Source organism: Bufo bufo, chromosome 4, assembly GCF_905171765.1.
Source record: "Bufo bufo chromosome 4, aBufBuf1.1, whole genome shotgun sequence".
Classification (NCBI taxonomy): Eukaryota; Metazoa; Chordata; class Amphibia; order Anura; family Bufonidae; genus Bufo; species Bufo bufo.
The window spans coordinates 18,376,416-18,383,813 of NC_053392.1; the positions used below are offsets into that span (position 1 = coordinate 18,376,416).

General features: G+C 44.0%; 1 long non-coding RNA gene across 1 annotated transcript in view; it reads left to right on the forward strand.

Annotated features, from left to right (window-relative positions):
* LOC120997041 overlaps window positions 1-5,382 on the forward strand; it is a 20,062-nt gene extending 14,680 nt beyond the window's left edge. The window contains exons 2-3 of the long non-coding RNA XR_005778051.1: window positions 1,971-2,006; window positions 5,372-5,382. This is a non-coding gene — a long non-coding RNA (uncharacterized LOC120997041). The remainder of the gene's footprint in view (window positions 1-1,970; window positions 2,007-5,371) is intronic.
* The last annotated feature ends 2,016 nt before the right edge of the window (window positions 5,383-7,398 follow it).

Below are 7,398 nucleotides of genomic sequence, written 5' to 3' on the forward strand. Positions count from 1 at the left end.
TTCTTGGAGTTTGTCAGAATTAGTGGGTTTTTGTTTGTCCACCCGCCTCTTGAGGATTGACCACAAGTTCTCAATGGGATTAAGATCTGGGGAGTTTCCAGGCCATGGACCCGAAATGTCAACGTTTTGGTCCCCGAGCCACTTAGTTATCACTTTTGCCTTATGGCACGGTGCTCCATCGTGCTGGAAAATGCAAACTGTTGTTTGATTGTTGGAAGAAGTTGCTGTTGGAGGGTGTTTTAGTACCATTCTTTATTCATGGCTGTGTTTTTGGGCAAAATTGTGAGTGAGCCCACTCCCTTGGATGAGAAGCAACCCCACACATGAATGGTCTCAGGATGCTTTACTGTTGGCATGACACAGGACTGATAGTAGCGCTCACCTTTTCTTCTCCGGACAAGCCTTTTTCCAGATGCCCCAAACAATCGGAAAGAGGCTTCATCGGAGAATATGACTTTGCCCCAGTCCTCAGCAGTCCATTCACCATACTTTCTGCAGAAGATCAATCTGTCCCTGATAATTTTTTTGGAGAGAAGTGGCTTCTTTGCTGCCCTTCTTGACACCAGGCCATCTTCCAAAAGTCTTCGCCTCACTGTGCGTGCAGATGCGCTCACACCTGCCTGCTGCCATTCCTGAGCAAGCTCTGCACTGATGGCACTCCGATCCCGTAGCTGAATCCTCTTTAGGAGACGATCCTTGTGCTTGCTGGACTTTCTTGGACGCTCTGAAGCCTTCTTAACAAGAATTGAACCTCTTTCCTTGAAGTTCTTGATGATCCTATAAATTGTTGATTGAGGTGCAATCTTAGTAGCCACAATATCCTTGCCTGTGAAGCCATTTTTATGCAACGCAATGATGGCTGCACGCGTTTCTTTGCAGGTCACCATGGTTAACAATAGAAGAACAATGATTTCAAGCATCACCCTCCTTTTAACATGTCAAGTCTGCCATTTTATCCCAATCAGCCTGACATAATGATCTCCAGCCTTGTGCTCGTCAACATTCTCACCTGAGTTAACAAGACGATTACTGAAATTATCTCAGCAGGTCCTTTAATGACAGCAATGAAATGCAGAGGAAAGTTTTTTGGGATTAAGTTAATTTTCATGGCAAAGAAGGACTATGCAATTCATCTGATCACTCTTCATAACATTCTGGAGTATATGCAAATTGCTATTATAAAAGCTTAAGCAACAACTTTTCCAATTTCCAATATTTATGTAATTCTCAAAACTTTTGGCCACGACTGTACAATCCTGCAGAAAAAGATTAAGCTTGTACAATGGGTGGTTGTTCGGAAGCATTTTAGGTTCTTGACTAAGTCTCTTCAACTCTTCAATGTAGAATCTCTGTTGAATGAGTCTTATGACTGTTCCTTCAGCTTTCAGTCTTTCCTCTATATTCAACAATTCTTTCTTTCTGATTCCCTTTGCCAAACGTTGAATTTGAGCTACTACGTTTATGACCATATTCAATTTTGAACATCTGGCTTGTCTTTTAAGTATGTCATCTTGACACTTGGCAGCAGTGCTCAATGTTTGTACAACTTTTACTTCTGGATCACCCATAGACAATTCTGTGTAAACTTTACTGGGCGTGCTTTCCTTTTCCCAAAGGAACTCTCGACCTATGAACCAGTTTGAATTTTTCAGTTTGGTTACATTTAGGCCTCTTGAAGCATGATCTGCTGGGTTATTCTTTGTGTCAATGTGATGCCAATGTTTTGGATTTGTTATTTCCCGAATTTTCTCAACTCTGTTGGCGACAAAGATATGGAATCTTCTAGCTTTGTTGTTTATGTATCCTAGGACAACTTGTGAGTCTGTCCAAAAATATTCTTCATCTATTTTTAATTCCAATTCTTCTCTCAGAAACTTGCTTACTGATGCTGAAACTATGTCTGCTGTCAGTTCAAGTCCTGGCATTGTCTGAATACTGGTAGGTGCAACTATGGCCTTCCCCATAACCAGGGCACAGTGTATCTTTTCTTCTCCTATTACTCTGATGTAGGAGCACTGACCATAACCATAACTTCTGGCATCTGAAAAGTGATGAAGTTCTATTTTCTTGTACTTTCCGAAATCATGAGGTACAAAACATCTGGGTATCCAAACTTCTGTCAAGTTTTGCAAGTCTCTTATCCAACTCTCCCACCATGGCCTCAAATTTTCAGGTATGGGCAGATCCCATCCCAACTTCTGTCTTCATAATTCTTGCAGTATTTCTTTTGCTCTGAGGATTACTGGGGCCAAGAATCCCAATAGTTCAAATATAGAGGCCATTGTGGAAAGAAATGTTCGTCTAGTTGCAACTTTCTCTTCAATAGATACTTCAAAGAAGAACTTGTCGTTCTCTACATTCCATCCCAATCCAAGTACGTTCTGAACTGGAAGATGATCATAATTGAGATCTACATTCTTCATTGCTGCTGCACATTCAGAGTCAGTGATGGATTCCAGTACCTCTCTGTTGTTTGAGATGAATTTGTGAAGGTGCAGGTTTCCTCTTGCGCATAACTCTTGGCTTTATTTCACTAGTTTGATTGCAGATTCTGTAGACTCTAGAATTATGAGACCATCATCTACATAAAAGTTTTTCTTCAGAAAATTTGCTGCTGATGGGTGATCCTTTTCATTTTGATTAGCCAGGTACTTCATACCATAATTGGCACAACCTGGAGATGATGCTGCAAACAAGTGTACTTTCATTCTGTATTCTGCTGGCTCTGTATCTCCATCCTCCCACCATAGAAACCTCAGGATATCTCTATCTTCATTCTTCACATGAAACTGGTGGAACATCTTTTCAACATCACACATGACCGCTACGGGATATTTTCTGAATCTACAGAGTACTCCAGGCAGAGTGTTTGTAAGATCTGGTACTTTTAGTAGATGATCATTCAATGCAACACCATTGTACTTTGCTGAGCAATCAAATACTACTGTAATCTTATCTGGTTTCTTTGAGTGGTAAACACCTTGATGAGGGATGCACCACACTTCCCCTCCTTTAGGTTTGTTACTAATTTTCTCTGCATTTCCTTCTTCGAGGATGCCTTCCATGAATTTCAAATAATCCTGCTTGAATTTGGGATCTCTTCCCATCTTTTTCTTCAAACATTTCAATCTTGCTAGGGCAAGATTTCTGTTATTTGGCAGGCGAGGTCGTTTCAAGATGACCTTGTTGATTCTGCTTAATACTTTCTTCTAGAGTGTATACGAACTTTATGTCTTCTTGGGATACACTCTTTTCTTTAGAACTTATGTCTGCAAAGTCGGATTCAAGGATCTTGATTACTTTTGCTGGACTTACAGTTAGTAACTCTTGGACAGATATTCAATGACACAAACCTGTCACCTGTCTTGAGTTTGCAATCTGCTGTTTTCCTCCAACAACACCCCATCCTAGATCAGTTTGAACAGTGTAGGGTTCACCCTTTCCTCCTGTGATTACCTTTTGTGGTACCAAGGCTTCGGGACAATCGTAGCCTATCAACAGTTCAATACCAAACTCCTTCAGCGGGGACATTTCATGAGATGTGACAGATAGGTGCTCCCATTCATTGGCTGCTTCACAGCTAGGTATGCGATCTCGATCTAGAGGTATATTGTCTTTTGTATAAGCTGGAGGTAGATCTAATGTGCAGTTTGAATGAAGTCCTCTAACTCTCAGTCCTTTGACCCTTTGACTGTTCACTAATGTGTCTCCCCATCATTGTGGTGAGTTTGAGCTTCACTGGTTCTGTAGCCACTTGTAATTTTTTGCAGATGTCTTGATCAATGAAGGTGACGTCACTCTGGGCATCCAGTAGTGCATAGGCATATGCCTTCTTGTTCCTCCTTTTAGGATTTGAAATGTACACTGGTACAACCATTGATGTGCCATTGCTTTCTCCTTCGCTCACTCTGCAAGAGAATACCGATACTTTCTTTCCTTCCTCAGTATCTTTAGGTATTCAGAATTTAACCTTCTTTGGACGTTCTTCATGAAGTGGTGTAGGATGACGTCCTTTGCAAATGCTGCATATGGCCTTTTTCTTACACTCCTTAGTAACATGGCCTACCAAAACACAGTTGGTTATCAAGCACAATTTTTTTCTTTTCTTCTGGGGACTTTGCCTTCAATTGTTGGCACTTATGTATGGAGTGGTTCTATCCAAAGAACATACACTTGAAGGTAGTCTGAAGACTTGTCGGCTCTATCTCTCTACTGATCCCAGTAGGGACTTTGAACTTGCTCTCGTAGGTATCTGGACCCTTAGCTGCTGTGTTGGTTGCAAAGCTAGTTGTTCTTGCGCGTCTTATATCTCTTGTCGGCCTTTCTTCTAAGGATTTTAAGACGTAAGATGATGTTACTGGATTACATGCTATCTGTGCTTCCTTATTGACGAACTCAGAGAACTCTTTAAAACTTGGGAAGTTCTTGCCTAGATCTAACTGTTCAGTCACATAGCGATTCCATCTAGAAGCCACTTTGTCAGGTAGCTTGGCTAGCATCCTGTGGTTTTCTAGATAGTCGTTCAGTACTTCTAGTCCTTGAACATGTGGGATGGCATTGCTGCATGCTTGCAGTAAGTCACCGTACTCTTGGAGTCTGAAGTGTTCTTTAGGACCTATTTTAGGCCAGTTATTCAATTTCTCTCTAAAAGCTCTTTGTACTAAGAAAGAATGACCATATCTTGCATTAAATTTTTCCCAAGCTTGCTTGTTGGCTTCTTCATCTTTTCTATAGAAGTTACCTTCAAGAACTTTCTTTGCTTCCCCACCAACATATCTCTAAAGGTAGAATAACTTGTCGATTGGACTGAAGCAATGATGCTCAATGATCATTTCAAAACTTGCCTTCCACCAGTGTCGTTGCTAGGGCTGGTGTCACCCGTTGCGGTAGAAAATGGTGTCACCCCCCCAAGCCCCTCCGAAGCAATAATTTTTTAGCCATATATGGGGGCTATGGGGGTGCTACTGCCATAGGGGGGCATCCTCCCCCAAACCTTAGCGCCACAGTACCCCCTTTCCCCCTGGCGGGCAGCAGCTCACCTAGGTCAGGTGCACCTCACTTTCGCTGGCTGACCGAGAAACCAAATGCTATTCAATTTCCTCTGGTGACCGCTTCTTCGTGTGGTCATCGTGTTCTGACCTGTGCGAACGAGTCACGTAGGGGACGTCCATCAAGCTCCGCCCTGCCGCCGCCGCTGACGTTCCTTCACGTCCTTCACTGAGCCTGCCGACCGACCCAAGCAGTGACGGGGGGGGGTTGGATAGTAAACAGACCGCTGACGTGGGGGTGGGCTAAGCAGATAGATCATCGATGGGGGGGGATTGGGGGTGCTAGCAGACAGATTGCCGACGGGGGTGGTGCTAGCATTCAGATTGCTTACCTGGCAGTGGCAAATCCAGAGCCTGGTCTCGGGAGGGGAACTTCCAGATTTTCTGTCCGCCGCCACAAAACAATGGTGCTTATAGAACAGACTACACAGTGTAGAGGTATACTGTATATTGTGTGTCACAGTGTATGCTATATGTGTATAACATAAACATATTTCAAATGAAAACTTACAGTTACTTGGCTTGGCCCTTGGGGATCTCAGACACCACTTCAACACTTTGGTTGGGGGGCTCGGTGGAACTGATGTTCTGTTTTATCCTAATGAGAAAGATTTCATAATAAGGATTTGGAGAAGGGGCAATGGGGTCGCAGAGCAGGGAGAGGCTGGTGCTGCTACTAGGGAGCTCATACCATGGGGGAGTAATAAAGCCCCCCAGTAGAAATAATTCTCCTTATAATGTGACAGTGCAAAAAATACCCCCTTGTAATGCCCCCAGTTGAGCTAATGTCCCCATAGTGCCCCCATAATGTGCCAGTATAAAATACTCCTATATAGTGCCCCAGTAAATGCCCTCATAGTGCTCCTCTCCCCCCTTCCTCCTAGTGCCCCCCATAATGTACCAGTATAAAATGCCCCATATATAGTGCCTTAGTAGATGCACTCAGTGTCCCCCATAATTTGCAAGTATAAAATACCCCTTCTTAGTGCCCCCCGTAGATTACCCCATAGTACTCCTTTCTCCCCTTCCCCATAGTACCCACCCACCATAATGTGCCCCAGTATAAAATGCTACTGTACAGAGCCCCCATATAAAATACCCCGTCTTTGTGGCCTCAGTAGATGCCCCTATAGTGCCCACCAATAATGTGCCAGTAAGAATTGCCCTCAATAATGTGCTAGTAATAAGTGCCCTCAATAATGTGCCAGTAATAAATGCCCCCAATAATGTGCCAGTAAAATGTTCCCCCATAGATGCCCCCCAATCATGTGCCAGTAACAAGAGCCCCCCTCAATCATGTGCCAGTAACAAGAGTTCCCCAATCATGTGTCAGTAACAAGAGCACCCCCTCATCATGTGCCAGTAATAAGTGCACTCCCCATCATGTGCCAGTAATAAGAGCCCCCTCATCAAGTGCCAGTAACAAGAGCCCCCCATCATATGCCAGTAACAAGAGCCCCCCATCATGTGCCAGTAACAAGAGCCCCCCCCTATCATGTGCCAGTAACAAGAGCCCCCCCATCATGTGCCAGTAAGAAGAGCCCCCCCATCATGTGCCAGTAACAAGAGCCCCCCCATCATGTGCCAGTAACAAGAGTCCCCCCTAACATGTGCCAGTAACAAGAGCCCCCCCTCATGTGCCAGTAAAAGAAAACAGTTATATGTACCTCCATGTCAGCGATGCGATGCAGGCCTCTTCCGGCCTGTGTCCCGCACAGTACGGCTCATAGGCTTCCTGACTAGTGCCGGCAGCCTATGAGAGGAACAGGGAAGGGAGACGCCTCTCCCTCCCCTGCCCCGCTGAAGCATCCATCTGTATAGCTGTCCTGAGGATGGCGATATAGATGACTATGGAGATAAGCAGAGTTAAGCGGACACCTGGAAGTTTGGGTTCGACGGGTTCGGCTGAACTTCACAAAAAAGTTTGAGTTCGGGACCCGAACTTGACCTGAACTTGACCCCGAACCCGAACCCCATTGAAGTCAATGGGGACCCGAACTTTGGAGCACTAAAATGGCTCTAAAAAAGTCATGGAAATGGCTAGAGGGCTGCAAAAGGCAGCACAATGTGGTTAAGAGCATGTCAAGTGCTCTGCAAACAAATGTGGTAGGGAAATGACTTTAAATAATATAAAATACTTAAAAATAAAAAATAATAATCTTGATCTAGGAGGAGGAGGTCCATATGGAGTAGGAGGTTGAGGAGGCGGTGGATGTGGCAGTGTAGGTGGAAGCGGCGGTGGAGGAGGAGGAGGTAGCCAACACTGGTTTTTGTTTTTGTTTTTTATTTTATAAAAAAATTTTGTTTAAATTTGGGTAGACCCCAAAACATTGGGAAATCTAAAAAATAA